Source organism: Rousettus aegyptiacus, unplaced genomic scaffold (assembly GCF_014176215.1).
Source record: "Rousettus aegyptiacus isolate mRouAeg1 unplaced genomic scaffold, mRouAeg1.p scaffold_m13_p_13, whole genome shotgun sequence".
Lineage (NCBI taxonomy): Eukaryota > Metazoa > Chordata > Mammalia > Chiroptera > Pteropodidae > Rousettus > Rousettus aegyptiacus.
In genome coordinates this window covers 19,417,242-19,439,030 of record NW_023416288.1, presented here as the reverse complement: position 1 = coordinate 19,439,030, position 21,789 = coordinate 19,417,242, and the positions used below count along the sequence as shown (strand labels likewise).

Sequence of the window (21,789 nt, the reverse complement as noted above, 5' to 3'; positions counted from 1 at the left end):
GAGTGCTGGGGTTAGATTAAGGGGACTAGGAAAGGTGTCCTCAGTAGACCTGAATTCCAAGATCAGAATAGATGTCAACTTGACACTCTAGCGGCCTCTAGACTAAGGATGCCTCATAAGTCATGGAAAACACTGACTGACCATCTTGTCCTTACTGTGCAATTACCCTAAACCCTAAACTGCTCTTTGGGCACAGACAGAAATGTTCAACATGATCCTACCTCATTTTCTTCATGTGGAACACAGGGAGGCAAAGTAACTTGCCAAGGTCGCCCAGCTAGTAAGTGGTGACACCGGGATTTGAACCCCAGCTCCAGAGATCAGGCTCTCATACGACCTCTTAATCACTGTTATGATTTGTCCTGAGATCAAATCAGGTGCAAGAACAAAAGAGGAAGATGAAGATAAAACATTTATACAAATGGTTTTGCCTCGTTAACAGTGAGGTTTGGTCAGCCTGCAAATTCAAAAGGGTAATTATTCACTTAATTATTAATTACCTCCCTTCTTTGAACTCCCTTTGCATTTTGTTATATCTCTATTAGATACTTATGACATATCACCTTATGTGACAACCACTGATTGATATATGTGATGATGTATAACCACGAAGCATTCAGTCTTGTTCATGACTGGCACTCCAGTGTTCTCAGTACTAAATAAACATTCTTGACTATAATTGAAAAACTACTAAAGGAAGCTAATTTCCCCCCTACACAAATTTCTTTTATTCGTTATAAGTAAAATCTAGATTTGTAAGCTCACTAATTCCAGGACCCTATTATTATTCATGATGCTAAAATCATCTAAATGTATTTTACATTCTAAATAGGCATTCTTCCGGGTGCTGCTAAAGTTGGATATTGAAATCATTATACGGGTGATTGTATCTAAGCTAACTTCCTATGGATGCCTTTTAGAGACTGTGGCTAGCAGCCAGAATAGGCGGAACTCAGATAAGTCCCTCCCTTCCACAGTCATTTGGGTTAATCACAAAAATTCTTGTCCCTCTCCTCTTGGACTAACTATACTTAACAACTCCTGGGCCAATGAAATGTGAGGGACTGGGGCAATATATATATATCAAGAGGAAGCCTCTCTCAGCACAAGGGTCTGAGTGAACATGGTGAACAGAGTCCCTTCTCAACCCACACTGGACATATAGCATGAGAAAGAAAAATCGTTTTTGTTGTGTTACTCTGCTCAGGTTTGGGAGATATTTGTCATTGCATCATGATGCAGTTTAACCTGATCCCATAACCCAAATCTACTCCAGTGATCCCACATTCTGGTTACTTTTCACCTTCTTTGATTTAGCACCCTAAGCTTCACTGTAAAATGCCCTCTCAGAAGGTGGTGACAAAAATTCTCTCCTTGATCAAACTCTAGTCAGGTTCCTCGGGCTCTTTTTCAACCAGGCCCTGTCTGTGGGCATATTTTCAAGAGCCCAGTTTTAGCGAGAATCCTGTTAAGCCAGTTTAGCCAGAATCCCCTACCCTCAATATCAGAGGGCTGATATCTGATTGATACCTGATTGGGTTCTTCATCCCCCATCATCTGTCAAGTGATATCTAATCAACCTGGCCTGCCTTCAGCAAGAATACTGTTATGTCTAGCCTGAATCCGCACCCCGCCCCACTCTTGATGTTTCTTAGTAATTTTCCATCCACAGACTGCCACCCTGCTCCTGGGTTATAAGTTCCACTATTCCTTGTTGCATTCGGAGTTGAGCCCAGTCTCTCTCCTCCACTGCAAAGCCCCCCTGCACTGGTCCTGACATCTATCACACTAGTCCCCGGGAATAAATCCTGTCTTACCATTTCTTTAACAAGTGTCATGAATAACTTCTTTTTTAAGAGGTATAAAGACTGGGAAAGCAGGAAGTGTCATTAACCACATGGTTCCCAGGACGTGTGTCCTGGTTAAAGCAACTTTCATTCTGCATTTTCCCCCAGGGAGCTTAGAAACTCTTTTCCAGGTGCTGCCGGGTCTGGGAAGGCAGTGGTGGTGCTGACAAAATGGTCAAAGGCGGTTCGGAAACCCTGGCCCATCCCCAGAAGCAAAGTCCCGCCCAACTGACTGAGGTAAAGGGCTCTGTCTCTGCAGAATGTGCTGGGGGAAGGGAACACACGAAAAGAATCTCTCCTCCTCCCCTACAACTATTTTGTAACTCAACTTTCTTATCTACTTTAAAATCTACAACTGGTCAGCCTTCAAATTTTAGGAATTCATATTTCTCTATTTTTTAAAACAAGGTACTCTCAAGGGAAATAAGTACAGTTGCCCCCTCCCCCCCCCTTTAAACCCTAGGACAAAAGATAAGGGATTTTATTTTTGCTATTGTGCCAATTACTTTTCAGCAGCATTCGAAAAACATTTAAAAAGCTTAAAAGAGGAAGCAAGAAAATCTGTATTCAAAACCCCAAACCTGGCCTTTACAGTGTCCCTGGGTGGTCCACATTTGCATTGGAAGATTTCGTTTGGCATTTTAACTTATGTAAATAGCTCCTCGCTTTCCTCTGAGCCTGAAAGCATTCAAAGGGGAAGATCCTCTTTCCAAAACGGTGGTAACCTATACCTTCTGAAAGTGAACAAAGTCACACTTTTTAAGGAAACGGGCAGAGACGTTTTTTGTTATTCTTTCCTCTACGAAAATACACACCAATTCCCACAACCCCTTGCTATTTTGATCCCAATGGGGTGGATGGTGAAACAGGAGACACACCATCATTTTAAAAGGGGACGCTGTCAAAACACACAGTCCCCACAGGGGCTCCTTACCTTTTCAACCACCCAAATCTACCAACTACTGAAATTCCACAGGCTGATTCTGAGACAGAATCTCATGTCATCTTTTTTGCATGGGCTCGTTATAACACTCAATGACTTGATAAACGTTTAAAGGCTTCCATGTGTGCATTACAGGATCAAAACTACTTTCAAAGGGTGAGGATTTCATTCTATTTCAATTACTCATATCTTCAGCTTGTCAAACAAAGAAATGGGTACTATTTCAGGTTAGAGTAGAAAAACCTGCATTCTAAAAGGGAAACCGATTATAGGCAACGGATATAAAATATTGTGTCATTATTTATCCATTAGCACAATTTAAAACATCCACATTGCTCTTGGCTTCACTCTAGACATTAGTATAAAACAGAAATCTGACAAAGGAATCAAAATTTCCCCTTTCCACCAGAAAGAAACCAAAGTACTGTACTGCTCAGAGGAGAGTGTCAGATCAAAGCCAGATCAAGAGAATTAGCCCAAGAGGCTCATCAAGTAACTAAGACACATGACTCAACCATCCTGCCTGTTACTTCTAGAATGAAAAGCTGTCCTCGACTCTCCCTCCCCAGCAGAAATGCTCAACAGGATTCCAAAATTCTAGGCATGACCAAGCCCACATTCAGATCAGGCCCAGACAGTGCCATAGGGGCTACATTTCAGGAAGTAAGTGTTTTCACTAAACACATTAAGATGTTCCAAGGGGAAAGAATTAAATCTTATAATAAAAGAAAAACTGAGTGGAATCTATTCTGGCTAATATTTCAGCTCAATAAAGTTTGTTAAGCATCTACCCCATGTAAGTGCCTCTGATAGAAGATACAGGGAGGCCTCAGGGAGCCCAGAGTCTGGAAGTGGAGGGAGGCATGCATGTATAATTCAAAATAAATTTAAAATAAAAAATGTATCTTTGGTTCAAAGGAGAATAAGATCATACACGTCCCTGAGACGAGAAGGCTACAGAGTGATATAATTATTATTGGATAATAAAAAGTATCTCCATGCATTGAGAGTGCCACATACTGGACCCCTCATTATCTACAATCCTTACAATAACTTTGTATGATCCCCACTTTACAGATAAGGAAACTGCGGCTCACATAGGCTGTAAGCGGGATACCTGGTTTCTTCTTCATTACCTTATGCTGCATCTTGGATGTTGTGCTCTTACATGGTAAAAAAACAAACAAATAAATGGACTTAAATTACAGCAGGGAAGATTTCAATGAGAAAACCAAACATCTGAAATGGGGCTTCTTAACCTTGGCCTTACTGACATTTGGGGCAGGATAATTCTCTCGTGGGGACTGTCCTGTGGATTGTTTAGCAGCAGCCCTGACCTCTACCCACTAGAGATACCTGCCCATAGCCATCCTCTCTCCACAGCTGTGATAACCAAAACCATCTCTGGACATTGCCAAAGTTCCCCTGAAGAAGGCAATCGTTTTCAGCTAAAAAGCGCTGAAATAAAAACACACTGGAGTGGGCCTATTTCTTTCTGCAAATCACTAAATACAGAAAAGACAGCTATCCACAGTCACCTGCCTAAGGGCAGGAGATGGGACCAGCAGCTCTCTAGTTCTTTCCCGCCTTGCCCACCTTGAGTGTGAGCCACATGGACAGAAGGCTGGGGACTTGACTCCTGGCAACTGCCCCACAATGACATGTAACACGGCACCTGTTTCAGATAAATGCATGCTCTTCAGGCTGGCATCACATCCCCCTGATGTCCATGAAGGCTTTCTAAAGAGCATGCAGGCAAGGGAAGAGCTAGTGATATTCACTCAGGACCTCTGTTCCCACTTTCATTTTCACAAAGCCCCATATTCCACATTGCCGAAGGGGGAAAAAAAAGAAACCCAAATCTTACTGTGATGCTTGACCACAAGGTACAAAGACAATCTTTTGTCAAAGAGCTCCTTCAGGTACTTTCTAAATTGAAGTTGGTATAATCTTTAGATTTTAATTGGATTCAAAGAATGATCTTGTCATTTTCTTTTTAAACGTCCAAGTTCACAATACTCTAGAAATCACATTCACTGTGATTCTTTAAATTTACATGAAAACTGTCATATGCCAACCTAAATGGGTGGAAGCAAAGAGTTAATAGAATTTTCAAAAATTCTTTATCAGTTATACTACAATTTTGAAAAGAATATGATCTCGGCATAGATCAATGGAATGGAATAAAGAGCCTGGAAATAAATCCTTTCTTATATGGTCAATTAATCTATAACAAAGGAGGCAAGGATATACAACAGAGTAAATGGTGTTGGCAAAACTGAAGAGATACATGTAAAAAAATTAAATTGGTCAACTTTCTTACATCATATACAAAAATAAATTTAAAAATGGATTAAAGACTTAAATGAAAAACCTGAAACCATAAAACTCCTAGAAGAAAGCATAGCCAATAAACTCTTTGACATAGCTCTTAGCAATATCCTTTTACATATGTCTTCTTGGGCAAGAGAAACGAAAGAAAAAAATAAACAAATGGGACCAAATCAAATTAAAAAGCTTTTGCACAGTGAAGGAAACGATCAATAAAACGAAGACAACCTATTAAATGGGAGATATTTGTAAATGATACATCTGATAAGGGGTGAATATTCAAAATATATAAGTAACTTAAACAACTTAGTGTTAAAATAACAAACCAATTAGAAAATGAGTAGAGGGCCTGAATAGATTTTCCTCCAAAAAAGATATGCAGATGGCCAAGAGACATATGAAAAGATGTTCAACATCACTAATCATTAGAGAAACGCAAATCAAAGCCAAAGTGAGAGAACATCTCACACCTGTCAGAATGGCTATCATCAAGAAATCAAGAAACAGCAAGTGCTGGCGAGGATGTGGAGGAAAGGGAATGTTCATACACTGTCAGCGGGATTGTAAATTAGTGCAGCCACTATGGAAATTCCTCAAAAAAATAAAAACAGAGCTGCCATACAATCTAGCAATTCCACGTCTGAGAATTCATCTGAATAAAACAAAAACACTGTTTCAAAAAGATGTAGGCACCCCTATGTTCACTGCAGCAATATTAGTAATAGCCAAGATATGGAAGCAACCAAAGTGCCCATCAATAGATGAACAAAGAAAATGTGGTACGTATATATATACATACACACACACACATACATACATACACACATTCATAATGATATATTATTCAGCCATAAAAAAAGGAAACCCCACCATTTGCAACATGAGTAGACTAGAGGGTATTTATGCTAAATGAAATGTCAAAGATAAATACCATATGATTTTACTTAAACGTAGAATCTAAAAAAAATGGATAAACAAACAGGGAAAGACCCACAAATAGAAAGAACAAGCTGATGAATGCCAAAGGGAAGTGGGTAAGGGAATGGGAAAATAAAATAAATAAAAGAAATAAGTAAGTTCAAAAAATTCTTTCATGGTCATAGGGAGAAACGCTGTTGAAGCATAATGAAGCAAGCACACTGGTTCCCAGGCAGATCGGATCAAGTGCAATCATCCTTTACGGTTCCTGAGACTCATTACTTTTACTGTAAAGAATGCCCTTGACCCTAGCATAAATTTCTGCTTTGCGTGTTTGCCACACTGATGGCATTAGCTAATCTGTATCCCAAAATGAAATAGTGGCTCATTCTATGAGTATAGCAAGAACATGGATAAAGCATAAAAATGTTAGGGATTCAGTAAATTTTGGAAACAAGCATAACTATTCTTGAGGATCTCAGGATTGACATTAACTAAAAACTAAAGGGCCCATAGGTCATCTGTTAAGCAGAGGTGCTCCCAGGATTTACTAGCAAGTTAGTGTTCTGGATCACCACACAGGACTACATCAGGTAAGCCTGAGAAAACCGAGTAGCTTCGAATTTAGTTTTGAAATAAATTCATCTTTGCAATGAATAAAGTCTTGACTTGCAGCTATCCCTGCAAAATCGACTTCCTGGGCTGTCTTAGTTGGACTACTATACATTTCGTGCTTAGCAAGATACCTCCTGACACTTGAGAATCAAACATGTGCGGCGTCAGCACACAAAAGGAAAAGCAGGGATTGCTTATCCTCTGCCATTCTGAGAGATGTCTCATTTTCTGTTCCCCTTTGAGCATATATTTAGGCTTTTCCTATCTGCAGTGTTGAGCATGTTCTTGAGGGACTCTCCATCCTGCCACAATAAAAAGTTACACTAAACAGTATTTTTTGGCATCCCATATAGAGAAACAATGAGATGGGAGGAGAATAAACCGACTTTGGGATTTGAAATCCAGCCCTCTACTAACTGGCCTCATTTGGCCTTGACCAAGTGGCTTACTGTTTCCAAGCATTAGATGTTGTTTATCAAATGAAGATAAAAATGTCAGCCTCACAGGGATGCTGGGGTGATCTGATGAGCCTTGAATATAAACGAGGTACGTGCCCAATGAATGGCAAGCAGTGCTAGGGCTGCCTGCCACTCCTGGAGACCACACTTGCTTGCAGTGTGCATTAGTGTACATTGTACTTAACACCTGGTCACCTCTAGCATGCCCGGGCAGCGAAATGCCCAAAGTATCTTGATAGCCAATAATATTTTATCTTGGCTGGCTCTGGCTGGACAGATTTGCCTTGTTTTCGACACATTTCAACAGAGTAGCCTTTGCTCCTCCCTCCTTTCTTAAACAGTACATTTGGACCAGTCACAAATGCCCTATTTTTTTCCCCCCTAGAAAACTTCAATTATGCACAAATGCATAAAATTTTTCATCAATTTTGTTTTTTATTTATTTACTACCTGAAAATATCATGTGTCTGCCCTCCATGTGCCTATGACTCTTATTTAAGAAACCTCCTCTACCCAAAGAATCAGGATATGCTTTATGAACATGTGGGCCACTCAGAGTTGCCTTCTGGGCAGTGTTGTCTATGTTACAATGGTCAGCTTCACTCTGACATTCTGGTGCCAGGCTTCCAGTAGAGAAGAAGTAAAGGAAATAAGTTCAGATATCGATGAAAAGCTCCCAGTCAAGAGGAATAATTTTTACATGGATCTGGGCAAAGGTTTATAAATTCAAAGAAATAAAATATGAGTCACATAAACTGTAGCTAATTCTCAAAATAAGTCAACCCTAAAAGTTTATTGTCCAAGCAAAGTTCCCAAAAGAACATATTTTCTCACAGTTTCTAGGGAATGTAGAAGCCGCAAAGTTTCTGGTAAAAGAGATGCCCAGATCAAGGGGACAACCATTTACCTGGCATTTGAGATCCACAAACTATTATGGGGGAATTAGGTAGTTTCATTAAGTAGACAGAAAGAAGGCAATATTTGATTTTGAAAGAGCAATGATCCTACTTTGGGTCTCCATTATCATCCACAGCTACCAATCAGCTGTCAAAAAAAGTATGACTACACTCGAGGCATAAAGGTAATAACAATGGCTCACAGGGAAGTTGGGCAGCAAACCTGAAACGGACAAGCTCGGCTTCTTTTGTTTGTTTCTAAGAGAGGACACTACCTAAAATGGATGAGTTCTGGTCTTAGAGTTGAACAGATCTGATTTGAATCCTATCTCTGCTATTTATTAACTATAACATTGAGTATGTCACTTAACTCAGTTTCGTCATCTACAAAACATGGATACTAATGCCTACTTTACAAGATTAAAAGAGCCTGGGATTGAACAGATGAAAATTAACCAGTATAATTGTTCCATAGATGACAAGAGTAAAGTCAGACTGCCAGGTTCAAATCCCGGCTCTACAACATATTAGCTGAGCGATTTTCAGAAAGTTACCTGACATCTTTGTGTTTTAGTTTCCCCATCTGTCAAATAGGATTATAAATAATAATATCTCATAAGATTTTGGTGAGCAATAAATTAATACATAGAAAAGTAGTTTGAAATGTAATACCTGGTCAAGTGCTCAATACACTTTAGTAAATGTATTAGGAATTTAGTAAATGTATTACACTGCACCTACTAAATGAACTGAGCACTGGTAAAGCGCTCAGTATATTATCAACTTTTGTTTTATTTGGTGGAACAACATATAGAGAAAAGAAAGTGGTGTGGGAATATACTTGTGTTTGCAACAGATGTGTGTGACCTTTTTATTTGATGCTAGATTAAGTGACAGAAAGAAACAGGGTGACAAAAAAAAAAAAATGAATGACCCATTTAGGTAACTAACTGTGGATGAAGCCTGTGCAGACAGTCTGTGCTAAGAGACATGGCTGGATTTAAATACTTGGCATGTATTTTACGAAGCTCTACATGGCTGTTGTGAGTATAGACAGAGCAGCACCCAGGATGAATTCCAAGAATTATTTGGCTCTGCACTGGAGTCAAGGAGAAGGCTAATTTATTAAATGTAGACTCAGGAAAGAGCGTTTGGGAAAGTAGAAGGGGTGGAAAGAAAGTTAATAGAGGCCCCTCTTAGACATAAAACATGCTGACAGAAATGCTAGGTGACTTCCTCATACCATCTCAGAAGTTAGAAACTAAAGACCAGGAACCACCACTGGAAGAAATCTGCCCCACAGTCCTGAGCGTAGGTTCTTTTCTCTGCCCATATCCCTAATGGTGATTATACCTAACTCTGTAGCCCTTTAACACCAAAAGAGCTTCAGGACATGTTTTTGCTAGGAGAGGAGAGCAGGCTGGGTGGGGGGAGGGGCTGAGCCATCTCTCTCCTCCAGGGCACTGTGTTGCTGAGGCTTCAGTATCCAAGGTCCAGGAGAGGAAGTAGGTGAATCCGTGCCTGAGGCCAGAGATAAGGAAGAAAAAGAGATGTGCTTGCCCCAAAACTGGGCCCAAAGTGGACAGGCTAGGGAAAGCCTGCAGTGGGCCCCCAATCATATTATCCCAACATCCCAACAATAGTCCTAGAAGATTTTTAAGAGAAATGGCTCTTGAAGCACTAGATCCTCAGACCTTAAATATTGGAAAGTTGGTTCCTTTGAAAAGAACATTTGATAACTTAGAAGTGCTATGAGAGTCTGATTTTATTTTATTAAGAAATATGCAGAAGAGTAGAGTTAGGGCTCTTTTATCCACACCAAAACTGTCAGGGAAAAAAATGGCATTTTAATGATCAGAGAAAGTATTAATCACATTCCCACTAGTACCCTCAGGATGCAACTTGCACGGAATGCTCTGTTTCAAATTTACGAACACTGATCAACATCTTTCTCTATAAAATTTCCACAATGAAAATATGTACACAGACAGTCACCCATATCTGTGCTATTAGCCCTGTAATATCTTCTGCAATTAACATGCTTTACTGTTAGCTATGATTTCTGGTAATCTGGAATATGTGGAAGCAATTTTTCATAACCCTGAATTACAATAAATCTGGAATGCCCACTTGAAAGGCATTCTAGGCAAGAAAATGGCTGGCTTTTTCCTGCCCCTTACCTAGTTGTAGCAGAGGCCAGGATAACGACTGTATTCCAAATCTGCATTTTTGTTGAGTCTCTGATTTCCTAAGTAATTTCCTGTCTTAATCCTGGGTTTCTGCTTAACCTTATTAGCAGAGGTACAAGTCTTGAGCCTCCGGCACACTCAGTACCCATTACTGCTGCCAGGATCACAGTCCTTACGATGACGACGCACAGATTTATAAGGCCACGGCGATTCAGGAGTGGAAGTAGGGGAAGGAGAGCCACGCGGCTGGGAAGGTGTTTATGAAAACACATCCCCCAGCCACACTTTTTTGCAGCAGTGAGAAGAAACTGGCATCTTCTTGCGTGTTAATTAATGCCCTGCTGGAAGTGCATCCGCTCCCTCCAACTTGGCGGGTAGCAACAGCATCTAAGAGCTTTGCAGACAGCTGAAAATGTAATCAAACAGCATCCTCTCCCTCTGCAGCTCCCTCCTCCCCCAAGGGCCGTCAGCTGGTGGCCCAGAAGGGTGCAGATTTCACTGCCGCTGACCTTCTGCTCCCTAAGGGAAGACCGTGGCCGGACGTAATAGGACGCCCCTCCCAATTCACAAGGTGGGCAACAAGGTGATGACACCACGACCCCTCCTCTTCACTCACCTCTCGGCTCTGCAGGGGGAGCTGCCGCAGGGGGCCGCCGCTGGTGGGGCTCTGGCCGCCTTAGGGCGCAGCGGAGCACGCAGGAGCCTGGGGCGGGGGCCGAGGCAAGGGTCCAGCTGCGTCTGCAGGGGCCGCACTCCTGCCCGGCTCCCAGCTCAGAGGACACCGAGGCGGGAAAGGTGAAGGAGGGGCGCCGAGGGGGTGGCGGGAGAGCTCGACTCCCCTCTTCTGTTTACCTGGACGCGCTCGGCAGCGGCGGCTCTGGTTCCCCCAGTGCAGCCGCGGCTCCCAGCAGCGGCGGCGGCGCTCGAGCGGCTCCCGGGGGCTGCGGGCGCGGCGGGCGCGGCGCGCGCAGGATGTGCTGTCTCACGCTGCGCGGGCCGCAGGGCTCGCGCTCCTCCGGGAGCCAGCACTTCCTCTCTCTCCCCGAGCCTGACACTGACAGCTCCCCGGAGCACCCAGTCTGCGGGGCTCGCCCCGCCCCCGGCCCACGCCCTCCACGCCCCGCGCCCCTCCCGCAGGAGCGTCCTCCGCTTCCCCTCTCCCTCACCCGGTCTCTCCGAGAGGTGGTGGCGCCGGCAAGAGGCTGGAAGCGAGCAGGGGACCTGCGGAGGTCAATCGGTCCATCCCTTTGCAATCGGCTGGACTCACACCTAAGTTGCAGCAAACAGAAGAGCTTCAGCGTCTTGGGAGCTCTTGCTGACATGCCGACATTGAACAACTTTCACTCCCAGACTACTACTTTACGGTTATCTAGATAGAAATAGAAAGCTCTGGTTTATCTGCTATACACAGACTGATTTATCCCTATTTTTTCCCAGAAGAAAAAAAAGTACATATAGCATTGCTTCTTAGAATCCTAGTTTTTAAAATCCTGGGTCACCATTCTTGGACTGCCCCAGAACTTGTCATAACAGCTAAGTGTTAAGGCCCAGAAATGGAGTTTGGGATTCTCACCAACCCAGTTTTGGCACCATTTTGTAGGTAAGCTTTTCATCATGTTTCTTCAATATCTGTGTAATAAAGACTAACTGGAACTTTTAAGACACATAATCATTAGTGGGGAGAGTCTGTGGTAGGAGCTAGAGCTTATGGAAGTTCTGGCACTCTATATAATCCTAAGAACCCTACATGCAAGAACCCTAGGAAGAACTCTATGCTTATGATAATAAAGCTCTATGATTCTAACTTCCCCTTCCCTTAAATTTCCCTTATGTAAATACTCCTCCATCTTGGCACTTAGGCCAGAGTGTGCACTGTGGCTCCCCATGTCTGTGTGCACTGGGTTACAGCCCTTTTTCTCCCAACCTCCCTCCCAATAAGTCCTTTTTGGTGACGAAACACCTAGTTGATATTATTTTTCAGTCGACATGTAGGGACACTGTACACATTAGAATGAAAGTTAGTAGAGGGCAAGGACTGTGTCTTATTCACTGCTGTATCCGCAATACCCAACAGTGTTTGATGCATAACAGGTGCTCAATAAATATGTATGAATTCATTTAATCAGCAAGTTCTACAGTAATTTCAAAGTAAATATAGATCTTATTGTAAATATAGTATCATATCTATCTCTGAAATGACCATCTTTATTTCAATTTTTCCTACTCGCAAATTATTGTGACCATTAATAGTACTAAAAATGAGACAGGTGAAATATTTTTAGAGAAGGAACTCAAGATATTCCAGAAGAAAACTTTTGTTAAAAAAAAATACTTGCCTCTGCTGCGAATTAGATACACTACTTAACAACAGGGATATGTTCTGAGAATTTTGTTTTTAGGTGATTTCCTGATTGTGTAAACATCGCAGAGTGTATGTACTGTTAAAACAAAAGTCAATCAAGTAAATTTGAAGATCTAATTGGCTTTATTAATTGATTCATAAATCAAGCTCAAGTAGAGTTCTCAGAGGAGTTGTACAAAATGGAATGTTTTTATAGGAAGAAGGGTGGGACAAGGGAGCTATTAACAAAAGAAAAGAAAGGATTCTTTTTAGACCTGGGACAACTTCTTTTGGGAAGAAGGGAATGGCAAGGATTTTATCATGCAAATTACTTCTTTTATCTATAAGAACGGGAGGCAGGATAGAGAGGGACCAAGTGACAGATTACTTCTTTGGTATTGACCAGAGAATATCAGACTGGTTGATTAAGATTATGTTTCTGGGAGAGGTTCAAACAGCAATTAGGTCAAGTATTAAATCTAGGTTCGGCTTCCTGGGCTTTAGCACAAGTGATGCCATTCGTGGCCTGTGGTTTTCTCTTTTACGGTATTTACGCAGACCTACGTGGTACAGCCAACTACACACCTAGGCTATATGGTATAGCCTATTGCTCTGTAGGAGAGGGAAAATAATTTTCCCTTTTCTCTCCTGGGTTCTTGGCTGAGATATCCCTGTAATAGAAGACAAATTCACGGGAGAAAAAAAAGTTTAATTAAGTATATCTCCTGTATACAGGGGAAAGACCTAGAAAAATTGAGTTAACATTTTTTTTTTTTCTCATGTGCCCAGGCATAGTACAGATATTGGGTCCAGGACTGGAAATGAATAAGAAATGAATGGTCTCTGTATTCTAGAAACTCAAAATCTAATGAAAATACACACTAGCTTTAATACCAAGCGGGCTAGGAAAAGTAGAATTATTGAAGACATCTGCAGTGAGAAATGGAGAAGAAAACCCACTCCAACTGGGAATCTATCATCTGAAAGGCCTTGTTGAGGAGGTTCTGGGTGTTTATAGTTAGACACAAATTTTGACAGATGATGATATGCATTTGAGAATGGAGTTAGAGAACAAGCAGAAAAAGAGGCATAGACCTTATTTTTATAAATAAATTTTTTTAGAGCATTCTAGATTAACAACAACAACAAAAAAAAAAAAAACTGCAGAAAGGAGAGTTCCCATATACACCCTCCTAAAAATTATAAACTGCTCATTACAAATATACCTGTTTCCCCTCTTAATCTAATTATTACTCTAAAGTTTGAAAGAAAGTCTTCAAGAAGGGATTCATCACTACCGCAAAACATGCTGGGTAATTCCTAACTTGTTAGCCATTAAGAGGTTGCTTTAGAATACTCCAGACAATAATAGTATGGCTAAATTCCTTTACTCTGCAATCAGATTCTCTTGTCTACTGCTTACCGGTTTGGTATATTTGCACATGTTCCTAGACTCCTCTGAGACTCAAACCTCCTAAAAGTCAAAAGGGGGCATTAAAGTTACTTGTCCCCTGTGATATTTCAGTGAGTTAATCCATGCAAAGCACTTGGCATAGCCACCAGCATATAATTAGAAACATTCAATAAATGTTAGGCATGGTTTGCTATTATTAATCCAGTCTGCATGAAAAGTTTAAAAAGTAGAGCATCGTACCCCCTAAATTCAGCAACCAATCTGTGTTATTACCAGACTTCGGGGACCACTCAGACCTTGGGGGGCACCACTATCCTTCAAGACATTGATTCCTCTGCCTTTGTACACCTATCATTCATCAGTACTGGATATAGGCATGGCCCCACAGATGGTTCCTGTGTCTGACTTACTTTCCGAAAGCCCCACTTCACATAGGTTATAACAACACTCTTATATACCAGATCCCTTCACATCTGCACAAGAATCTCCTCTGGAAGTTATTCCTCAGTTCATTATTTTTGGTTGCAAGAAATAAAACTAAAAATTCATCCCAGGATTCAACAGCCTTAAAATCAAAGCAGAAAAAAAAAAAGAACATGAGACATCTGAATCAGCTATTAAAAACATAAGGTGCCAAAGAAGGAAAAAGTGCTTGGAAATATTCTCCAGTGATGATATGAGCTCTACATCATATTCAGAATAAAATCCTATAAGGAAACTAATTGAAACCACTGCCCAATGTCATATATGGTTTGTGTGAGATATATATCAGGAGGATATATTTTATGTATTTTTCTATTATATGACAAGTTGGTCTGTTTGCACCAGATCAAAACAATAATAGATGTCTAGGAGCAGGTGCATTATTAGTGTTTGAAGATATATTAGAAATCGAAGAGTGGCTTATAGTGAAATCAATGATTCCAACGTCTAAAGCAATTCCAGCTTTTTGTCTTCTAGACATTTTTCATTAAGGGACACTGCCTATGCTTCCATATAGTAAGTTCAAAGAATCTTCAATAAATAAATGCACACACACACACGAAATTTGCCTTCAGTTTTCAAAATGAATTCAGAGATGTCTACTGTATAGTTTTAAATTTTTCTAAATGCTTTTTGGATAACTTCCGAATGCAACTCCCATTATTTTATAATTAACTACATTTGTAATATAATTTTATTAATATCACCCATATTTTCACCTCTGTTACTTTTGCCTTGTGTGTCTTTGCTCCTCCTCCTTCTTCTTAAATTTTCTTCCATCAGCTTTTCTTTGCAGGGTGATGATAAGCCAGAATACATGTGTTTTTTAACAATCAACCATGAAAATATTTACACAAAAAATAAAAATTTTTAAATCTTAAAAATTATTTTAAGCACTTAAATTTATGGGGGGAAAGTCCAATGATTACACAACATAAATTATTTATGTTGTTTTAAATTCACTTTCCATCAGTGTTTAAATATATATCTTTATTTTTCCCAGCTGTGAAATTAGTATCTATATCCTTCCTCATGTTCTGCCTCATTACTTGTTATTTCAAATTTATATTTCTAGGAATCAAGTAAACCTACCCACCAGAAGAAATTAAACTACATTTTTGGTAAATTACTTCTCTAAATTATTTCCTAGAAACATATTTCATAGTTTTCATAACTGCTCCTTAGAAAAATTGATCTTAATAGCTCTCTGTACCATAGCTCTCCCAAGACTTTTAAAAAGTCACCTGTATTTATTTATAAGTAATTAAATATATATACACTGGTACTGTGTATGTGCCTCTAACCAGCAAATCTGAATGTTCTTCTTTATGGTACTTTGTTATTTCTCATTGCTAACTCTTAATATCATTTGGCTATCTGAGACATGAAATCTAAATATTTTATGTATTTTAGAATACAAATTTTATATATTAAATGTTTCTCACTTCTCTTTCTTTTTATGCTTACTTCATTATAGAATTATACTTTACAAAGAATTATAAACCAGTTTGTATAAAATAATACACTTTTCTAGTATTAAAGAAATGTATAAATCAAAAATATTACATTGAGATCAAGAACACAGGCTCTGGAGTCAGGCATATCTGGATTAAAGCTAGTTCCTATGATTCGCTAGCTCTGTAATTCTGTGGAAATTGATTAAACCTTTTAAGTCTCGATGTCTTAACCTGTAAAATGGGCATAACAGTGCCCATCTTTTAAGATTGTAATAGGATTAAATGACATAATGCTTATAAAGAACTTGGTTATAGTGATTAGCACCAAGTAAACACCAGACATTTTTATGTGGATATGCTTAAAAAAAAAAAAAATAATTGAAGGTTACACAAAAATGTTAAAGGTGGTAGATTTGGGGGTGATTAGATTATAGTGGTTTTTCTTTTTCTTTTGAGTTTATCCTTATATTCGAATTGCTCTATGATGAACATGCATGTGTATTCCAACAAGCCTGTCAGATACCAGAGAAATTCCAGTAACAACATTAAGTCACTTAGAAGCAATAGAGGTTTATATAATAAGCTTCTTCCTTTGGAAAGTCCCTAAGCATACACTAAATCTCATCATTTGGCAGTGTTATGATATGCATTATAGACATTAGAAACGATAAGCTGCGGTTAGAGGAAGTGCCACATTTCCTTGCTAGAAAGGGAATGAGGATAAGGATAGAATGAAGATGAATGAAGAAGATTGTGCCCTCTCACTTCCTAGATAAATACCAAGTATCATCCTGCACACCACGTCTAGCACATACCACTTAAGTGGTTATTGCGCCACTCTGGTTCCATTGAGATGCAATGAGCCATGAAAGAAACCCTCCCCAGGGATCTAATAATAATACACTTGCTGAAGTCTTCTCTGGAACTGGAAAGATGTGCTGCCCTTGTCTATCGTCCAGGGAGGTGTCCTTTATTCTAGCGATGAGAGGATACAGCTGTGTGGTCAGCGGTTCCTTTGTGACCTCCGGGTCCTTCCTCTCTTTACATATTCCAGTGAAATTCTTTGTGGAGGATATGTTGGAGCAGGTCATTGAGAGGACAGTAAGCGCTGCTTGACCCTTGAGCTGGACCCAGGCAATTCGAGGCTCCTCATCCCCTACCCTGTACTTGTAATGTGACTTCTGTCCATCAGTTCCATAGTGGGGGCCACTTACGAGGATGCAGTTTTGAAAGAGCAATGTGTTGTTGAGACTACCTGGACCAGATACATGACTGAACCCCATTAAGACAGCTACACATTCTTTTTAAGATTCTGGCAGACAGATGCCGGGATCTAGTCATCTTGCCAGCTGTCCAAGACCAGCCTTTTGAATAAGTTCTCTTGCCACCTACCAATGAGGAACAGCTGGCCTCTTCCTTAGGTCTCTTCTTGCTCTCTGTGTACAAAACAATAGGGTAGTACAATTCACATTATTGACCAGAAGATTTTCAAAAATATGGCGTAACTATAAAATATCAGTTTAACTAGTTAATGGGAAGATAGTTTTAAAAAGAGATCATCTTACCACTGGCACGTGAGAAAGCCTTTGATGGTTTAATGCTCTCCTACAGGAACAACAAGAACAAGCTCTTAAGGTTCACTTGGGCCTTTTTTTTTTTTTTTTTTTTTTTTTTGGCCTCTTGGATGTGTTTACCATATTTTGAAAGCTTTTCTAACTGATATTTTAAATTGAACTCATTATTGCTGCAAATATATGTGTATGTGTATTCAAATGTTGAATGGTCTGAAATTGATAAAGGATGATTCATAAATACTTTTAAAAGTTAGCTTTATGTCCATTTGTCATTGGGCCTTGGGATCATTATTTGTTTTGTTTTCTAACTTTGCACGAAAATATTTAAATAGGAAAGAGAATCAACCTTTTTTAAGACTATTTTTTTAAATTCAATTTTAATTTTTCATCTTTTGTTAGTGAAATTATATTTAATGGGCTCTCTTTAAAATACTTTTTCATACAAGGTTTTCTGATCATATAAACTAAAAGTAATAGAAGTTAAAATATTACAAGCTGCTTAAAGCCATTATATGTCTTTCGTTATTTTGACATCCTTAATGTTATGTCTTTATTTGTAACTCAAACTTCCCCACTCACTAAAGGCTCATGTTGATGGAGATTAATTACTGAACTGTTTAGTTTCTTACCATTCTAACTTGTCAACTATAATTAAGGTCATACAAGATTATGTTAAATGGAATGATTAACCACCATTAAGAGTCCGAAAACTTTTTTACAGTAAAAGAACTGCAAAAAGAAATATGTATGTGTATTTTGAGAGAAACCATTTTGAAACATTTTAGGTCAATGGATTAATAAAAATCCAAATTTTGTTCAACAAAGCCAACAAATAAGAATATATTTCGTGCTTCATTTCTATGATGGAGTTAAGGAAAGAGAGAGAGAGAGGAAATTCTAAGAAGCTGGAAATTTGGAAGAATTTCCAAAGAAACAGAAGAAAATGAAATTAAATACAGACACAGGGAGCCAGTAAACTCTGAGATTATCCCTAGTGTAAGATAAAGTGCTCCTATCACATATTACTTTGAACATGTTTGAACATTGGTTCAATGTTAATTGGCTTATTAACAATTTTTTCCCCTCTTTAATTCCCTGCCCCCACCGCTTCCACCCCTGACCTACAGATGTTACTGTCTCCCCATAAGAACTGGATCTCTGAAGGTGGGACATCTCCTCCCAAGCACTCCCAGTGTGCAAGGGGGGGGGGGCAGTGGGGGGGGCCTTTGGTACACGGCAGGGGGTGGGGGCGTGGGAGGGGGAATGGTCTCTGGCTCCACCTGGGGCGTGGCTCCACTGGGGGCGAGAATTCAGGACTTTCTGTGTGTAAAACAGACGTGCTGACCACTACACTATGGAGCCACTGGCTTATTAACAATTTTAAGATTCCCATCTCCTTTGGGATGCATGTGATTTGCTTTTATTTTCAAACATTAGGTTGATAAAGATTTATTTATTTTCCAATGGAATTCCAGGAATTTTATCCATGCATAAAGGAAAAATTTAAAGTTGACACATTCACTCAACTCCTAAAAGTGTCCTATTCATGAATTTACTAGCAGTCTCGTTTCGGTGGCCCTTTGAATTTCATAGTTATTTAGATTGCCTTCTTTTTTTACCTGTACAAAATCATAACCATCTTATTCCATAATGCCTGAATTCAATCAGAATCTATTTTTTGAGCCATTGTCTCCAAATCTGATGTAGATTTTTGTTCTACATATATTCTGTCAGGCATAATTTATAGACAAACATTATTTAAGGCAGGAAAAAATGGGGAAATCAATATTTTAAGTACTACTCACAAAATGCCAACTATTCTTTGGATATGCTGTAGGTGAGCATGCAGAGTGGAGGAAGAGAGCAAGGGGGGTTCTTTTTATTGGTGATAACGTCACCATCAGAACAACATTGGTCTGCATTATGCTTTATGGATATGATCCATCTGTAGGCTATACTGCAAGTGCCAGAGAAATGAGAAGCTTTTGAAGGAATAGAAAGGTCACTGGGTTTGTCTCTAAGAAATGACGTTTTTTCTACTCTTGTTAACATATGCCCTTCTATTACAACAAATAACATTCAACAAATATATTTCAAGCACCTACTATTTGCTGGGCACCAGAGATGCAGCTTCCTACTATGCGCTGGGCTCTTCTCCATCTGCTAGGTCTCATTATCATCACCCCCCACGGTTGATGCATAGGAAAGCTGAGACTCAGAGAGTTTAAGTAACTTGCTCAAGCTCTCACAGTTTATAAAGCAGGGACCCTAAATCAGGGTGTTTGATGCCAGAACCCAAGTTCTTCACGTGCTATACAACCACTGTGTATCGGACTCTGGGGTTTTATTAGGTCTGCTATAGCTGGATTTTGCACACAGACTTCTCAAAATTAGAATTTGGGCTGGGATACCCACTCAGATAGTATTTACTTGACCTTGGGCACGTTATTTAACTTCTCTGTGCTTCAGATTCTTCGTTTGTAAAATTAAGATATTAACAATACCTACATGTTGGAAGAGATTATTAAGAGGACGTTGTTCCACCAGCTGGACTCCAGCCATCAGAGGCTTCTCACCCCCACCTCTGTCCTTGGAATGTACATTCTGCACACTGTCCCCACAGCCAGAGCTGGTTCAGGGACACAGCCGTTAGGAATGTGTAGTCAAGATCATCTGGATGGTAAATGTGACTTAACCCAATTAAGGCCTCTATACAAACTTTTAAGATTCTGGCAAACTGTTGGAGAGATCTACTACTCTTGCACCTGCTCAAGACAAGCCTCATCTGTAAGTTCCTTGCTTATTAAACCTGCCACCTGCCAATGTGGAGTGGTCTGGTTCTTTCTCCATGTATGGGGGCCAGTTTCAGATTTCACCCAGAATTTGCAAACCAGCACTATCTCAGAGGGTGGCCTTGAGAATTAGCGAGTATGAAGCATTAGAAAAATGTCACTTACATAGTGAGCACTATCATTAAATCGTGTGAACTACTTATTATTTAGAATTGTGTTCTTATAGATTTTTAGCTCTCCAGGGGTATATGGTTTTTGTTTTGTCTTGTTTTTGAGTCTCTACCTCTGATGTGGGAAGATGGTAAGACACAATAGTAGCAGCTGTTTGGCTATTCGTGTTAAAAGAAGAAAACTGCACAGAAAGGCGGTGGAAAACAATTATTTCAAGAGATACTGAAAGGAAGAAAAAAAAGAAAATAATATCCTATGTCAAAGGAGAGTTTCTAAAAGCTAATACACACACATACACATACACACACATCCTGATGATTGTCTCTATAGAAATCAAAACCTGGGGAGTTGATGGTAGGAACCAGCACATTAAATCCAAGACAATAGATATGAGGGGTAGGATAAAATGAGCAGGATATAATAATACAATCACATCCTCAGAGCCCTCCCCAGCCATTTTCTCCCTGCCACCTGCTTCTGTCCCTCACACGGCCATGTTCAGGGCTACGGCTAGCTGGGTCTCTGGACTTCTACTACCATGTCTATTTGCCTGTGTAGTCCCCCTCCCTACCTACAGTGTTTGCTACATACTAACTCTTTTAAGGTTTTAATCAGGCACCAATGCTGAAGTTTGTTACTCCTGACAATGGTGGTGTTCAAAATCATGAGAAGTGCTCTGAATCTTAAATATGGTCAGTCTTGCAAATATTTTTTTATGGATTCTTTTGCAGCAGTGGTTGGTAAAGAAGAGAAACTTATTAATTCTAGTGGCAATTGCGTGAGACTGGTTATGAATGATTATCCTTTACGAAGCCAATGGAGAATGTGCTCAGTCTGTAGAGTAAGTGGAAACTAAATCCATTAAAAATGACCTCCCAGGCTATGACTTCTTTTAACTTCGAGTCTACATTTCTCTTTTCAGTTTTCATTCTTTCCATTTATGATGACCTTTGATCTTCTGTTTATAGTTTTCACCTTTCTCTTTAAGATTCCTAAATGAGGGGAGGCTTTCTTTCCTGTAAGGGGGTGTGCATGTGCATGCACCCCCATGTACGTGCACTTGTTGAGATGAGTAGGAAGATAATTACACTCTAATACATATTTTTGAGGCCTTTGCCAGGTAACTTCCTCACTAAGGGTGCTATAGTTCTTTTACTACTTTCAGAAGCAAAGTTATATAATTTGATGATTGTATGATTTAATAAGAATTAGTCTCATGATTCAGGGGTTCTAAGCACTTCTACTCAGTATCTAACTGAAAAAAATTATAATGCCTTTCTTAAACTGAAAAAAAGTGAATCATTTAGTTTATTAATTTACTAAAGGAAAAAAGCAGAGAAAAGTAAAACTCCCACTTGCC

The 21,789-nt window shown here is 39.7% G+C and overlaps 1 protein-coding gene across 6 annotated transcripts in view; it reads right to left on the bottom strand.

Annotated features, from left to right (window-relative positions):
• Window positions 1-21,789, bottom strand: part of DYNC1I1 (dynein cytoplasmic 1 intermediate chain 1) — a 343,203-nt gene that overhangs the window by 269,127 nt on the left and 52,287 nt on the right. For 2 of the 6 annotated variants that reach the window (XM_016131460.2, XM_016131461.2), the window contains exon 1: window positions 11,050-11,272. The exons of 2 other annotated variants lie outside the window; for them this stretch is intronic. The gene's annotated coding sequence lies outside the window, so the exon portion shown is untranslated. Of the gene's footprint in view, window positions 1-10,813; window positions 11,273-11,363; window positions 11,518-21,789 lie in introns of those variants that run through there. 2 more of the 6 variants (XM_016131455.2, XM_016131459.2) reach the window with 2 other exon arrangements.